Source organism: Salvelinus alpinus, chromosome 19 (assembly GCF_045679555.1).
Source record: "Salvelinus alpinus chromosome 19, SLU_Salpinus.1, whole genome shotgun sequence".
NCBI classification, from domain to species: domain Eukaryota; kingdom Metazoa; phylum Chordata; class Actinopteri; order Salmoniformes; family Salmonidae; genus Salvelinus; species Salvelinus alpinus.
The window spans coordinates 11,566,367-11,583,893 of NC_092104.1; the positions used below are offsets into that span (position 1 = coordinate 11,566,367).

At 42.7% G+C, this 17,527-nt stretch overlaps 1 pseudogene; it reads left to right on the forward strand.

The window, feature by feature from the left end:
• Positions 1 to 17,527, forward strand: part of LOC139546011 (F-box/WD repeat-containing protein 8-like) — a 38,551-nt pseudogene that overhangs the window by 12,125 nt on the left and 8,899 nt on the right.

Genomic DNA, 17,527 nt, shown 5'->3' on the forward strand with positions numbered 1-17,527 from the left:
TGATCTGGTACTGGTACTCCCTGTACATAGCTCCACATTGATCTGGTACTGATACTTCCTGTATATAGCTCCACATTGATCTGGTACTGGTACTTCCTGTATATAGCTCCACATTGATCTGGTACTGATACTCCCTGTATATAGCTCCACATTGATCTGGTACTGGTACTCCCTGTACATAGCTCCACATTGATCTGGTACTGGTACTTCCTGTATATAGCTCCACATTGATCTGGTACTGATACTTCCTGTATATAGCTCCACATTGATCTGGTACTGATACTTCCTGTATAAAGCTCCACATTGATCTGGTACTGGTACTCCCTGTATATAGCTCCACATTGATCTGGTACTGATACTTCCTGTATATAACTCCACATTGATCTGGTACTGATACTTCCTGTATATAGCTCCACATTGATCTGGTACTGATACTTCCTGTATATAGCTCCACATTGATCTGGTACTGATACTTCCTGTATATAGCTCCACATTGATCTGGTACTGGTACTTCCTGTATATAGCTCCACATTGATCTGGTACTGATACTTCCTGTATATAGCTCCACATTGATCTGGTACTGGTACTTCCTGTATATAGCTCCACATTGATCTGGTACTGGTACTCCCTGTATATAGCTCCACATTGATCTGGTACTGGTACTCCCTGTACATAGCTCCACATTGATCTGGTACTGATACTTCCTGTATATAGCTCCACATTGATCTGGTACTGGTACTTCCTGTATATAGCTCCACATTGATCTGGTACTGATACTTCCTGTATATAGCTCCACATTGATCTGGTACTGATACTTCCTGTATATAGCTCCACATTGATCTGGTACTGATACTTCCTGTATATAGCTCCACATTGATCTGGTACTGGTACTCCCTGTATATAGCTCCACATTGATCTGGTACTGATACTTCCTGTATAAAGCTCCACATTGATCTGGTACTGGTACTCCCTGTATATAGCTCCACATTGATCTGGTACTGATACTTCCTGTATATAACTCCACATTGATCTGGTACTGATACTTCCTGTATATAGCTCCACATTGATCTGGTACTGATACTTCCTGTATATAGCTCCACATTGATCTGGTACTGATACTTCCTGTATATAGCTCCACATTGATCTGGTACTGATACTTCCTGTACATAGCTCCACATTGATCTGGTACTGATACTTCCTGTACATAACTCCACATTGATCTGGTACTGATACTTCCTGTATATAGCTCCACATTGATCTGGTACTGATACTTCCTGTATATAGCTCCACATTGATCTGGTACTGATACTTCCTGTATATAGCTCCACATTGATCTGGTATTGGTACTCCCTGTACATAGCTCCACATTGATCTGGTACTGGTACTTCCTGTATATAGCTCCACATTGATCTGGTACTGGTACTCCCTGTACATAGCTCCACATTGATCTGGTACTGGTACTTCCTGTATATAGCTCCACATTGATCTGGTACTGGTACTTCCTGTATATAGCTCCACATTGATCTGGTACTGATACTTCCTGTATATAGCTCCACATTGATCTGGTACTGGTACTTCCTGTATATAGCTCCACATTGATCTGGTACTGGTACTTCCTGTATATAGCTCCACATTGATCTGGTACTGATACTTCCTGTATATAGCTCCACATTGATCTGGTACTGATACTTCCTGTACATAGCTCCACATTGATCTGGTACTGATACTTCCTGTACATAGCTCCACATTGATCTGGTACTGATACTTCCTGTATATAGCTCCACATTGATCTGGTACTGGTACTTCCTGTATATAGCTCCACATTGATCTGGTACTGATACTTCCTGTATATAGCTCCACATTGATCTGGTACTGATACTTCCTGTACATAGCTCCACATTGATCTGGTACTGCTACTTCCTGTATATAGCTCCACATTGATCTGGTACTGGTACTTCCTGTATATAGCTCCACATTGATCTGGTACTGATACTTCCTGTATATAGCTCCACATTGATCTGGTACTGATACTTCCTGTACATAGCTCCACATTGATCTGGTACTGATACTTCCTGTACATAGCTCCACATTGATCTGGTACTGATACTTCCTGTATATAGCTCCACATTGATCTGGTACTGATACTTCCTGTATATAGCTCCACATTGATCTGGTACTGATACTTCCTGTATATAGCTCCACATTGATCTGGTACTGGTACTCCCTGTACATAGCTCTACATTGATCTGGTACTGGTACTTCCTGTATATAGCTCCACATTGATCTGGTACTGATACTTCCTGTATATAGCTCCACATTGATCTGGTACTGGTACTTCCTGTATATAGCTCCACATTGATCTGGTACTGATACTTCCTGTATATAGCTCCACATTGATCTGGTACTGGTACTTCCTGTATATAGCTCCACATTGATCTGGTACTGATACTTCCTGTATATAGCTCCACATTGATCTGGTACTGGTACTTCCTGTACATAGCTCCACATTGATCTGGTACTGGTACTTCCTGTACATAGCTCCACATTGATCTGCTACTGGTACTTCCTGTATATAGCTCCACATTGATCTGGTACTGATACTTCCTGTATATAGCTCCACATTGATCTGGTACTGGTACTTCCTGTATATAGCTCCACATTGATCTGGTACTGATACTTCCTGTATATAGCTCCACATTGATCTGGTACTGGTACTTCCTGTATATAGCTCCACATTGATCTGGTACTGGTACTCCCTGTATATAGCTCCACATTGATCTGGTACTGGTACTCCCTGTACATAGCTCCACATTGATCTGGTACTGATACTTCCTGTATATAGCTCCACATTGATCTGGTACTGGTACTTCCTGTATATAGCTCCACATTGATCTGGTACTGATACTCCCTGTATATAGCTCCACATTGATCTGGTACTGGTACTCCCTGTACATAGCTCCACATTGATCTGGTACTGGTACTTCCTGTACATAGCTCCACATTGATCTGGTACTGATACTTCCTGTATATAGCTCCACATTGATCTGGTACTGGTACTTCCTGTATATAGCTCCACATTGATCTGGTACTGATACTTCCTGTATATAGCTCCACATTGATCTGGTACTGGTACTTCCTGTATATAGCTCCACATTGATCTGGTACTGATACTTCCTGTATATAGCTCCACATTGATCTGGTACTGGTACTTCCTGTACATAGCTCCGTTCTTCTTTATTTTATTCCTTGTGTTACTATTTTATTATTTTGAAACTGCATCTTTGGGAAGGGCTCGTAAGCAAGCATTTCACGGTAAAATCTACACTAGTTGTATTTCACGTTAAAGTCTACACTAGTTGTATTTCACGGTAAAGTCTACACTAGTTGTATTCCACGGTAAAGTCTACACTAGTTGTATTCCACGGTAAAGTCTACACTAGTTGTATTCCACGGTAAAGTCTACACTAGTTGTATTCCACGGTAAAGTCTACACTAGTTGTATTCCACGGTAAAGTCTACACTAGTTGTATTCCACGGTAAAGTCTACACTAGTTGTATTTCACGGTAAAGTCTACACTAGTTGTATTCCACGGTAAAGTCTACACTAGTTGTATTTCACGGTAAAGTCTACACTAGTATTCGGCGTATGTGGACAAATAACATTTGACTTTTTTCGATTTGGGTCACTGCATTTTCTAAGATACTATGCATCACTATGAGATCCTTGTATAACCAGGGCTGAGTTTTAGCTGACTTTTTTTCCCCCGATGGTTTTTCGAGGTAAACTGATCAAATATTTCTCTCACTTTCATACAGTATCTTGTAGATGCACTGAGGAAGCAGAACTGCAGGTTGTGCTCTGATCTTGCCTAAAATTGATACATAAAACTTTTCATGGCTTGGAAGAGGGAAAGGCATGAATTTCTCCTGTTGATTCTTGGCTGAAGGACGATGCACTAATTATGTTGAGTGTTGTTACCTTCCTGACAAACCCTGAGATATCAGATGGAGTGTTTTAGCCTCCTTTCTCCCTCCCTCCCTCTGTCTGTCTGTCTGTCTGTCTGTCTGTCTGTCTGTCCCATTTCCTCATGCTGGGAGGCCGATGCTCAGTGAAGTGGGTGGTGCAGTAGCTAGCTGAAGTGGTATAAGTGATTGTAGCATGTACATTGGGGAGTTGAAGCTAGCTATCTTACCATCTTGTTTGTGCCACAGTGTCATTGGGAGCAAACTAGCTGAACGGGTTTATCTGGCAGCCCTTTGGTGCTACTCTCTGTGGTTATCTCTGTCTGCAGTTCTCTCCAACAGCCCAACCCAGCACCAGTCCTGACCCACATCCAGGTTCCAGCACCGTAAAGGAGCTGTGTCCATCTGAGGCAGCCCAGGGCAGCTGGTGCTGGGGTGGACCTGGGGTAGCTTGTCTCATGGCTCTTCTCATGCCGACTGTGAGGAACTCAGCTGCCACCTCACTCACTCTGCATGTCTCCAATTGACTAAGCTGCAAATGGGAAACTTGGGAAGCATTTGGTGTTTCTATGCATGTGCACAGAGAGGACTGTCTAAAGCTAGGATGAGCTAGCTATATCTGCTTAGAGCTACTGTAGGCCATAACTGATACCTGCCTGGTCCTCTTGAGCAGTATACATCAATGCTTCGTAAAAAGTGACTGTTTTAGGCTTCTATTCACTATGTCGCGAATCTCTTTAATGTTAATATAATCCCTCGTGTTGTGTAACGTTGTTTTCCGTCCCCCCAGGTACACGTCAGGGGATGTGAGACTGTGGGACACCCTCCACTAGGACTCTGCAGCCTCCTTCCTGAGGCCCCCTTCCTGCGGTCCAGCCCCCTTGACTGCAGACCTCAGCCCCAGACCTCACATCAGTCACGTCTGGTGTGGCTTCCTATGGCTATGGTGAGTGGGAGTCCTCAACTCTCCAGTCAACTTAATGGCTATTCCACTGGCTAGCCTTTTCTGGGAATTGTACAGAAAACGTTTTGCTTTCACAAGACTTGAAAATAACAGTTTCAGGGTGCGATTAGCAAGACACACATTCCACATTAGCGAGCTAGCTGGGCAAAAGGTTCCACGTGACTCGTGCTGCTGCATCTTGTACTCTGGTCTTGGATCTTGGACCTGCTACTCATGCAAGTCCCGGATTAGTTTCAGCCAGAGTTTGTTTGTGTTTCACACATGATTTGCAGCACAGATCAGGGTTCCAGATCCCTGGGAGGGTCCACACCCTGGCTCTGAGCCTGGAGAGCCCCACCTTAGGTACTGCTGCTGGGCTAGACGTCCGGCTGGACCAGCCTGATGACGGGCTACTGGAGGACCCTCTGCCAGGCCACGCTTCCCAAACCTGTGAGTCTCTCTCTCAATTCAATTTCAATTCAAAGGGCTTTATTGGCATGGGAAACATATGATTACATTGTCTCTCTCTCACTCTCTCACTCTTTCTTTCTCTCGGTCTGTCTCTTTCTCTCTCTCTGTCTGTCTGTCTCTCTCTCTCTCTCTCTCTCTCTCTCTCTCACTCTCTCTCAGCTTGATCATTTTAAAGAGGATTATGATAGAATCCCCTGATGCAATGATAGGGTGTCTACATTGATCCAGTCTGCTGTTGTGATTTCTCATATTTTAATTCCTCTATCTGTCACAGTCAATCCATTATGTACCATATTAGTTCAGTAGCAGTGCAACTGGACTTTTCATATGTGAGGTACTTTACTGTCACATGGAGTGAGAAGTCTAATCAGCAGGCTGAATAAAGTTCTAACTTTCATAACAGAGGCTCTGGTCACAGGAGGAGTCTATGGTCCTAGTGCCAGGGGCTGGGGGGAGAGGAGTGGACAGTGGCCCCCTGGTGGCCCTCTCTGCTGGGGAGACAGTGTACCTGCTGGCCCCTGAGGACCTGGAGCCCCGGGTGCTCCATACCGTCTACGGCCTCCCAATCACCTGTCTGGACGCCTCAGTGACACACGCTGCCCTGGGGGTCAAGAGCTGTGGCTGGGCCATGAACGATGGAGGCAAGGTAGGTGAATCAACATTGAATTGATTACAGTCTTTTGACAGGGTCGTATTCATTAGGGCATTCATTGAAACATGACAGACAATGAGGGTTTCTAATGAATACGACCCCGGTGGTGTTTTTGATCTACCGTACCTGGAGTTAGGATCAGGGTTACATTAAGGTAGCTATGCCAAAGCTAAGCACTAAGCAAATACTGAAGCCCAAACCATTATTTTTCCGAGTGCTCAACGCATTTGGGCGGCTATAAATTGGCCACCCTTTAATGTTTGTTTTTTAATTATATAATTATAGGGCTTAATTGAAACCCGAAGTGAATAGCATCCCTATCGTCACTCCAAACCTGCATTTCTCTGAGTCTGAGTAGCAAAACACCCATCTGAGTCTGAGTAGCAATGCACTAATCTGAGTCTGAGTAGCAATGCACTAATCTGAGTCTGAGTAGCAATACACTAATCTGAGTCTGAGTAGCAATACACTAATCTGAGTCTGAGTAGCAATGCACTAATCTGAGTCTGAGTAGCAATGCACTAATCTGAGTCTGAGTAGCAATGCACTAATCTGAGTCTGAGTAGCAATACACTAATCTGACTTTGAGTAGCAATACACTAATCTGAGTCTGAGTAGCAATGCACTAATCTGAGTCTGAGTAGCAATACACTAATCTGACTCTGAGTAGCAATGCACTAATCTGAGTCTGAGTAGCAATACACTAATCTGAGTCTGAGTAGCAATGCACTAATCTGAGTCTGAGTAGCAAAACACCCATCTGAGTCTGAGTAGCAATGCACTAATCTGAGTCTGAGTAGCAAAACACCCATCTGAGTCTGAGTAGCAAAACACCCATCTGAGTCTGAGTAGCAATGCACTAATCTGAGTCTGAGTAGCAAAACACCCATCTGAGTCTGAGTAGCAAAACACCCATCTGAGTCTGAGTAGCAATGCACTAATCTGAGTCTGAGTAGCAATACACTAATCTGACTTTGAGTAGCAATACACTAATCTGAGTCTGAGTAGCAATACACTAATCTGACTCTGAGTAGCAATACACTAATCTGAGTCTGAGTAGCAATGCACTAATCTGAGTCTGAGTAGCAATACACTAATCTGACTCTGAGTAGCAATACACTAATCTGAGTCTGAGTAGCAATGCACTAATCTGAGTCTGAGTAGCAAAACACCCATCTGAGTCTGAGTAGCAAAACACCCATCTGAGTCTGAGTAGCAATGCACTAATCTGAGTCTGAGTAGCAAAACACCCATCTGAGTCTGAGTAGCAAAACACCCATCTGAGTCTGAGTAGCAATGCACTAATCTGAGTCTGAGTAGCAATACACTAATCTGAGTCTGAGTAGCAATGCACTAATCTGAGTCTGAGTAGCAATGCACTAATCTGAGTCTGAGTAGCAATACACTAATCTGAGTCTGAGTAGCAATACACTAATCTGAGTCTGAGTAGCAATGCACTAATCTGAGTCTGAGTAGCAATACACTAATCTGACTTTGAGTAGCAATACACTAATCTGACTCTGAGTAGCAATACACTAATCTGAGTCTGAGTAGCAATGCACTAATCTGAGTCTGAGTAGCAATACACTAATCTGAGTCTGAGTAGCAATGCACTAATCTGAGTTTGAGTAGCAATACACTAATCTGAGTGTGAGTCTGAGTAGCAATACACTAATCTGACTCTGAGTAGCAATACACTAATCTGAGTCTGAGTAGCAATACACTAATCTGAGTCTGAGTAGCAATGCACTAATCTGAGTCTGAGTAGCAATACACTAATCTGACTTTGAGTAGCAATACACTAATCTGACTCTGAGTAGCAATACACTAATCTGAGTCTGAGTAGCAATGCACTAATCTGAGTCTGAGTAGCAATACACTAATCTGAGTCTGAGTAGCAATACACTAATCTGACTTTGAGTAGCAATACACTAATCTGACTCTGAGTAGCAATACACTAATCTGAGTCTGAGTAGCAATACACTAATCTGAGTCTGAGTAGCAATACACTAATCTGAGTCTGAGTAGCAATGCACTAATCTGAGTCTGAGTAGCAATACACTAATCTGACTTTGAGTAGCAATACACTAATCTGACTCTGAGTAGCAATACACTAATCTGAGTCTGAGTAGCAATGCACTAATCTGAGTCTGAGTAGCAATACACTAATCTGAGTCTGAGTAGCAATACACTAATCTGAGTCTGAGTAGCAATACACTAATCTGAGTCTATTAACAGTCTCTGGAACCCCAACAGGGAGGTGCACCCCAGTCTGGGTAATCTGAGACAGAAATGGGGCCAGTCGCTGGGGATTGTGGGTATAGAAATAGCTGAACTACTCATACTGGGCCGTGTTCCTAATTACTGTAGTATTTAGTTTACTCTTTACTCTTGATCCACACACACATGCACACACACACATACACCCACTGAACATGTTGAGTCTATTTCCCAATGTATCTGCTATTTGTATATACTGTATTATTGTGGTGTATCTAAGGGCCCTGCTCCTAACTGAGGCTGGTACCTTCATTTAGCCCTCTGCTAATTACAGGAGACTGATTTCATGAGGCTTTTTCTTCGAGCAAAACGCAACAGTGAAGGTACAATGCTGCGTACAGAGCCCTCCACACACAGTACTACAATACGTTGAGTTCCCCACAGCTGTGAAGCGAGCTGTAGCCTATTGTGTGTTTGTGTTAATGAGTCTGTTGTTAAAGAATGGGAAACAATGTTGTGTATGTTATTGTGAATTTTCCAGTACATATCTGGCAATTATTTATTTCAGAAGTTGTCTGCAAAACTAGTACTCTGTATGTGCTCTAGGTCATTGGACACCATTAGATATGCACCTGTCGGTTATTCTTGTAACTGTTATGGCCAACTATGGTTACACCTGCTGGGTCTTTTCCAGAACAGGGGTGTCCCTTTCAGAAGAGTTAGCAAGATGACATGTATTGGTTATTCCTGTAGAGTGCCAAGGTCTGTTGCTATGGTCCTACATGCATTATACTATTTCTGTGACTACATGTTCCATGTCCTAATATCGAGGCAATATGATAACGGTGGCTAAATGCCAGAGGTGATGAGCCATTAAGAGGAGTTAGTATGAGTATGACGTAAGAAAGACAAATGTATAACACGTGTGTGCCAAGACTGGAAGGAGTTGTATTCATGAACCAGCTCGGCTTTTATGATGAAGTAATAAAAAGTCTATTTGAACTCACATGCTCCGGTATTTGTGAAATATGATTGACCAAATATTTCCACGACAATGTTTGCTACAGCTTTTGTTGTTGCCTAAAATTAATTTGTAGAATATTATACTGTACAGTGCATTCGGAAAGTATACAGACCCCTTGACTTTTTCCACATTTTGTTACGTTACAGCCTTATTCTAAAATTGATTGAATTGTTTTTTCCCCCCTCATCAATCTATACACAATACCCCATAATGACAAAGCAAAAACAGGTTTTTAAAAATGTTTGCTAATTTATAAAAAATGTAAAACTGAAATATCACATTTATGTAAGTATTCAGAACCAGAGCGTCGCTGCACAGCTATTTTCAGGTCTCTCCAGAGATCTTCCATCAGGTTCAAGTCCGGGCTCAGACACTTGTCCCGAAGGCACTCCTGCGTTGTCTTGGCTGTGTGCATAGGGTTGTTGTCCTGTAGGAAGGTGAACCTTCGCCCCAGTCTGAAGTCCGGAGCGCTCTGGAACACATTTTTATCAAGGATCTCTCTGTACTTAGCTCAGTTCATCTTTCCCTCGATCCTGACTAGTCTCTCAGTCCCTGCCTGGTTTCCTCCAGACGTGACGCTTGGCATTCAGGCCAAAGAGTTTAATCTTGGTTTCATCAGACCAGAGAATCTTGTTTCTCATGGTCTGAGAGTCCTTTAAGTGTCTTTTGGCAAACTTCAAGCGGGCTGTTATGTGCCTTTTACTGAGGAGTGACTTCCGTCTGGACTCTCGACCATAAATGCCTGATTGGTGGATTGCTACAGAGATGGTTGTCCTTCTGGATGGTTCTCCCATCTCCACAGAGGAACTCTGGAGCTCTGTCAGAGTGACCATTAGGTTCTTCGTCACCTCCCGATTTCTCAGTTTGGCGATGATGGTTCCAAACTTCTTCCATTTAAGAATGATGGAGCCCACTGTGTTCTTGGGTACCTTCAAGGCAGCAAACATTTTGCGGTGGACATTTTTTGGTACCCTTCCCCAGACTTGTGCCTTGACACAATACTGTCTCGGAGCTCTACGGACAATTCCTTCGACCTTATGGCTTGGTTTTTGCTCTGACGTGAACTCTCAAATGTGAGACCTTATATAGACAGGTGTGTGCCTTTCCAAATCATGTCAAATGAATTGAATTTACCACCGGTGGATTGCAATCAAATTGTGGAAACATCTCTATGATGATCAATGGAAACAGGATGCACCTGAGCTCCAATTTGAGGATCCAATTTGGGCTTTAGTTGTAAATCGGTGTCATGCATTTCAGTGTGTTTCAAGATAAATATTTGCAAGATGTAGTTTTGTGACAAAAACCCTGTTTGAAAAACCCACTTAGTTAAACACCTTCGTCTGTCTCTCTCTGAAAGTTGAATGTTTTGTTAGGCACAGATGCTGGTACTTAAGTAATTAGTCGAGTGACTAGGGACCGGACCTAAATGGAACCTCTCTCTGTTGGTTAGACATTTCTTTGGCAGAGCTATCCCACTGACATCATTACAATGTTCTCATTCCTGATGATGTTATATTATCACTAAAGCGCCACATATTGGGCCGAGGAGAACATTTGAGGGAGAACTTTGCTGCAGTGCTTCCTCTCAAGGTTACAGCTAAAAAAAATTTTTTAAATCTTGTAAAATCAAGAGAGATGTCATATACAATGGCAAGAAAAAGTATGTGAACCCTTTGGAAATACCTGGATCTGATCTAGGTCACAACAATAGACAAACACAGTCTGCTTAAACTAATAACACACAAACAATTATATGTTTTCATGTCTTTATTGAACACACCATGTAAACATTCACAGTGCATGTTGGAAAAAGTATGTGAACCCTTGGATTTAATAACTGGTTGACCCTCCTTTGGCAGCAATAACCTCAACGTTTTCTGTAGTTGTGGATCAGACCTGCACAACTGTCAGGAGGAATTTTGGACCATTCCTCTTTACAAAACTGTTTCAGTTCAGCAATATTCTTGGGATGTCTGGTGTGAAGCGCTCTCTTGAGGTCATGCCACAGCATCTCAATCGGGTTGAGGTCAGGACTCTGACTGGGCCACTCCAGAAAGGCGTATTTTCTTCTGTTGAAGCCATTCTGTTGTTGATTTACTTCTGTGTTTTGGGTCGTTGTCCTGTTGCATCACCCAACTTCTGTTGAGCTTCATTTGGCGGACAGATATTCCTCATATTCTCTTGCAAAATGTCTTGATAAACTTGGGAATTCATTTTTCCATCGATGATAGCAAGCTGTCCAGGCCCTGAGGCAGCAAAGCAGCCCCAAACCATGATGCTCACTCGACCATACTTTACAGTTGGGATGAGGTTTTGATGTTGGTGTGCTGTACCTTTTTTCATCACACAAAGTGTTCTGTGTTCTTTCCAAACAACTCAACTGTAGTTTCATCTGTCCACAGAATATTATGCCAGTAGCGCTGTGGAACATCCATGTGCACTTTTGCAAACTTCAGACGTGCAGCAATGTTTTTTGTTGGTGTCGTGGTAATTTCCTGTATTACTAAATGAGGAGAGTTTACAAACCACACACAAGTCAGAGTTATATTTTAAACTCCATCTTTAATTATATGAGCTTCACCATAGCCCTTTGACTCTCAGATCAATTCAGTGTCTATAAATGAATTCTCTGAGAGTGCTTACAAAAGAATACTTAGTATCTTTTATAGCCAAGATACACCCCTCTCAACTCACATGACGAACCACAGATCTTAGGAACTTCACAAAGGGCCTTTTACTTGAGAGAGGAGTATCCCATAGCCAGATAGCATTAGCTATGAATTATCATTCAGTTTGGTCTCTTAGACGAGATTCTACTTCTCGTTCTTGGTACTTCCTAGTACCAAAATGTTACCTCATCCAATGGCATATATCAATTGTCAATTCTAGATACCCCCATCTCAAATACCTTCCCTCCTGGACAAGCTCACGGAGGGGAGTGAGCCTCTAGGTCATATACTAGGTCAAGATTCATGGAACATCAGAGGGGTAATACAATGGTTCCAGACACTGCCATACTCCTCCCCCCAATGGGAAAAGGAGGGAATGACTGGAGTACAGACATAGTGGAGCACTTCACATGGTTTCACAGATATATTCACCTATGAAGACAATGTTCAAACCTGACTTCTCCCTTTCTGATATTCTACATATTACCAGACATGTAAAAGACAAGCCTGACCTCTCCCCTCTCTGGGCCCCAAGTGACTTTTCCCTAGAGGAGAAAGGAAAATGCAACTGCCAACAGTATAGTCCAAAAGAAGACATTCTAATGACAAGTATAGAGTAAATAAAACATCTTATTTATCTATGTTACCTAACTAATTCTGATTCAGCTACGACATTGGACAGCAATATCTTCTTCCGTGGTGTCCTCTCATGAACACCATTCTTGTTTAGTGTTTTACATATCGAAAAGATGTTCACATGTTCCAGAGATTTCAGTCTTTAGCTGACACTAGGATTCTTCTTAACCTTATTGAGCATTCTGCGCTGTGCTCTTGCAGTCATCTTTGCAGGACGTCCACTCCTAGGGAGAGTAGCAACAGTGCTGAACTTTCTCCATTTATAGACAATTTGTCTTACTGTGGACTGATGAACATCAAGGCTTTTAGAGATACTTTTGTAACCCTTTCTAGCTTAATGCAAGTCAACAATTCTTAATCTTAGGTCTTCTGAGATCTCTTTTGTTTGAGCCATGGTTCACATCAGGCAATGCTTCTTGTGAATAGCAAACTCAAATTTTGTGAATGTTTTTTACAGGGCAAGGCAGGTCTAACCAACATCTCTAATCTCGTCTAAGTGATTGGACTCCAGGTCAGCTGACTGCTGACTCCAACTAACTTTTGGAGAAGTCATTAGCCGTGGGGTTCACATACTTTTTCCAACCTACACTGTGAATGTTTAAATGATGTATTCAATATAGACAAGACAAATATAATAATTTGTGTGTTATTAGTTTAAGCACACTATGTTTATCTATTGTTGTGACTTAGATGAAGATCAGATAACATTTGATGACCAATTTCTGCAGAAATCCAGGTAATTCCAAAGGTTTCACATCCTTTTTCCTGCCACAGTAGCCTACCAGCTCCACAGGTCTTCAATCTGACTAGGCATACATGTTGATGTCTCACGTCCTGTCCAAAATACTGCCGCTTAGGCCTCTTTTTTCCATATGAATTATTCTAAGACAACACTACTGATTGGATAATATTTGATATGGTAGTGATCATGAATTAAATCGAGCATTGAGTTTTCGTCTGTTTCATCTCTCCACTATAGACCTAGCTAGCTCATCTTCTCTGAATTATGCCAATTCATGATTAGCACGTTTTCGCTTCACTAATTAAACTGAAGAATTACAGCTTTTAATCAGCTTTAACAAGTCTATCGGTTTCATAGTGTTTCTGACAGCATGTTCCTTCTGCGAAGTGGGAAGTAAGAATTGCCAACAGACTCTGAGGCAGAATGTGTTATTTCATGAGAAGACATATGCCTAATTAAAAGCTGTGAAAAGAATGGAGGTGGCATCCAGACGTTTTCTCTTCACACCGAGGAGTTGAGGCATCACTAGGACTTGTTGCTTTTCCAGCTACATGTTTTAGAGGTATTATGACATGAATGGTCTTTGTAATGATCCTGTCTCTGTCTGTCTGTCTGTCTGTCTGTCTGTTTGCTCATGTGTACGGTATGTTGCTAAGTGTCTACATGTCTCGTGTATTTGTCTGTCTTATTCATGTCTTTGTCTATTGGCCTGTCTGTCTGGTGTCTGTGAGAGTCGGCCAGAGTCAGCTAAACGGTCAGTCTCCCTCTCCTCTGGACCTGCACCCTCCTACCCTTCCCCAGCCCAATTCCTCCCTTCCCTCTCTCCCCTCCCCAGCCAGTGGACTTGGGGGTCTAGACATCTGCTCAGTGCTCCTGTTACCCTGTACCCTGTACCCTGTACCCTGTACCCGCTGCCTCCATAGGTTACACACAACACATCCATGACATAGATTTGTTCAGTGAAAAGTGTGGCATGTTCCATTAGGATCCTTTCGTCGTTTAGGATCAATGGTCTGGATTAACTTCTGACAGTTGCTTTGAATGTGTCTTCAAACTCTGTGAGCTTGATATACTGTATTCATGCCAATGTTTGTTCACATTGGATCTATAAGTTAGTTCTACTTGTTTTTAAATGCATTAACCTACCTGACATCTGAAAGTCAAGTGTAAAAACAATGCAACATGAACTCAACTGACTGCATCATTTGACAATCATTTAGGGACATTCATCTTCATTTACTTAACAAAGGAACTCGTGAAGGGAGCGATTTAGGACAAATTATAGATGTATCATTTTATTTTTGTTCTAACTATCCCTCCAGGAATCCAGCAGCCACATTAACACGATGACTCTGCTGTAGCCAAAGCCACGAGGCCTTTCATCAAAGCATGCTGAGGTGCTCCCTAAACTGTTTCCATATTAGCGTCAAACTGCCTCTATACTCCCTTTCGCTGACAGCTCCTCCACATAATAGCTGGTTTGGGTTGCTTTTTAATCAAATCCCTTCCCCCCAAAACTGAGATGATTCATCGAAAAAAAGACAAGCAGACAGCCCCCTCTCATCCACTCCTGTCTCCTTCCCTCTCCTCTCCCCTCTCCTTCTCTCTCATCTCCCCTCTCTCCTCTCCTTCCCTCTCCTCTCTTCTCTATCCTCTCCACTCTCCTCTCCTCTCTTTCCATCTCCTCTCCCTCTCCTTCCCTCTCCCCTCTCCTTCCCTCTCCTCTCTCCTTCCTCTCATCCCCCCTCTGCTCTCTCCCTCCCTCCTCTCCTCCCCGCTCCCCTCTCCTTCCCTCTCTCCTCTCCTTCCCTCTCCCTTCTTCTGCTTCCTCCTCTACTTCCCTCTCCCCTTCTTCCTTTTCCTCTCCTTCCCTCTCCCCTCTCTTCTCCTTCCCCCTCTCCTCTCCTTTCCTCCTAGGCCCCTTCCCGAATCCCATCAAGCTGTCATTTTAAAGTCCTGTGTGTGTTTGTGTGTGTGAGAGTGTATCCTGTGTATGTCCTGTGTGTGATTTTGGCTTGCTCCGCTTGGGGCTAGCTCACATTAAGGCTGCCTGGCCCAAATAGGAGACACAAAACAATTGGCATCTTCTCAAGCCTTACATCATGCTGCTTGCTCCCTCTCTCTCTCTCTCTCTCTCTCCTACACACTGTGTCTCTCTTCTCTTCCCCCCCCCCTCTTCTCTTTTCTCTCATCCTTTGTTTAATGTCTTTATCTATCATTCCCCATTCTGTCTGAAGGTTGGCTAGTTTGTTTAGTGTTGTTTTGAAAAGAGAACCGCTCCAGCCACTAATTGACCAATTATAACACAGCCAGATTACATCATTTAAATAACATTTTAAAAGGCTTTTGTTATGGAGCTGGAGGGAACACAATTAATCATTCTCTTTGAATTAATATTGATATGCTTGTGGGTCAATGTCTTTCCTATCATATTCAAACCTTTTTGTTATTTAAGCTTTACAATACTGTATTCATAGCCCATTTTGCCAAGAAAATGTAGTGTTTATAATTACTGACAACCATTTTATTTAATTTAGATTCTGTTAATGTCGCTCCCTTAACAGCACAGAGATGAATTCCTGTGTAAAAGCGTAGGCAATGGAAAGTGTTGTGATGAGTCTCAGAGCTCAGACAGACAGAGACGGTGTGTGAGAGAAAAAAGTTGTGAGGATCAACGTCTGTCTTCACTGCTGCATGTCTCATGCTGCTGCTAGATGTAGAGTACACCATGAGCACGTTTTACACTCTGCTCAATCTGCTAAAATCCAGGTGTTATCTAACTCATGCTGCAGTGTCTGTAGCAACAGTATCCATTGCCAAATAACTCTGTTTCTATGTGTTACCTCTGTTTATATTCTGGTGCAGAATAATTTTTAGTAGCCAGTGAAGGAGTCTAACCCTCTGTGTAGTATTGTGTACAGATCCAGATATACAGTCTATAGACAGGCCAGTCTGAGGTGTCTCTGGGAAACTCAGCAGCAGACTTCTCCTGTGTCAACCTAAGAGACAGCCCCCCTCACCTGATGGTGTGAGGAAACAAAGACAGGAGGTATGGGACCCAATGTGTCATTACACCTGCTGAGTGTACACACACACACAGACATACATACACACACACTGGCACATTATTTTGCCTGTCAGATTTTAGCACCACAGTAGTACCAGATTAGATCCAGTGGCTCCCTTGGGTACACCTGCTGGGCTCTAGTCAGAAACAAACCTGTTTATTACAACACAATATTCCTCAACACACAATCACAGCTGATGAGAGAGAGAGAGATCAACTAAATGTATTGAAAGTAGTCTACAAAGTAGTCTATGCATACCTGGCAGAATGATATCATGATTATTTGCATCAATCCAGTGGGTAGTTGTTTTGCAAACTATACTAGCACACGTTCTACAAAAACACAGCTCAACAACAGCCTCTTGCTGGAATTAAAGGATAACTACACCCAAAAATCCTAGACCTCAAAAGTGCTCTCCTGGTGTGTTTTAAGCATTATTGTGGACTTACAACCAATATAGTTGTTTTTCTATAATAAACAAAATCTGATTTTGAGAGCGAATACCTGAAAAAACAGGAGAAACGGAAACCTGGAAAAACTAAACAGAGAAAACCTAAATGAAATCAGGCAGAAAATAAAATAGATTTTATAAGAGGGAGCTACGTGGATCAGCAGAGTGTTATAGCCTGGGGGTATTTGTGAGGGAGACAACGGGAGACAGATGCTGGCAGCCTTCACACTGCTGTCCTGTGGCCTCGCCATTCAGCCGCTAAAACACACACACACACACACGCGCACTGCATCTGCAACCTGGCTCTCAGAATGGGGGAAAGAAAGACAGAAAAGGAGCCAATTTCATTTGCACTTGTCCCTGACAGCGGTACAGGAGTTGGCAGGTAAAATAAATAAAAACGTTTTGGGCAGAATCCTTACCAATCAAACTCCTGCCATGACTTTCCTACCAAATTCATCAGGCAATAAGTAGACAGACTAATGCAGACAAAGCCCAGACAACTCTATGACTCGTTGTGAATAGCCAGTCTTTTAAAGGTGGAACCCCCAGCTCACCTGCAACAACAGCCAAAGTAGAAGAGTTAACTTTGTCCCTCCGCCTTATGTAGTCTTGTATGTAGTCAGTCTCTGATGTAGTAGTCTTGTATGTAGTCAGTCTCTGATGTAGTAGTCTTGTATGTAGT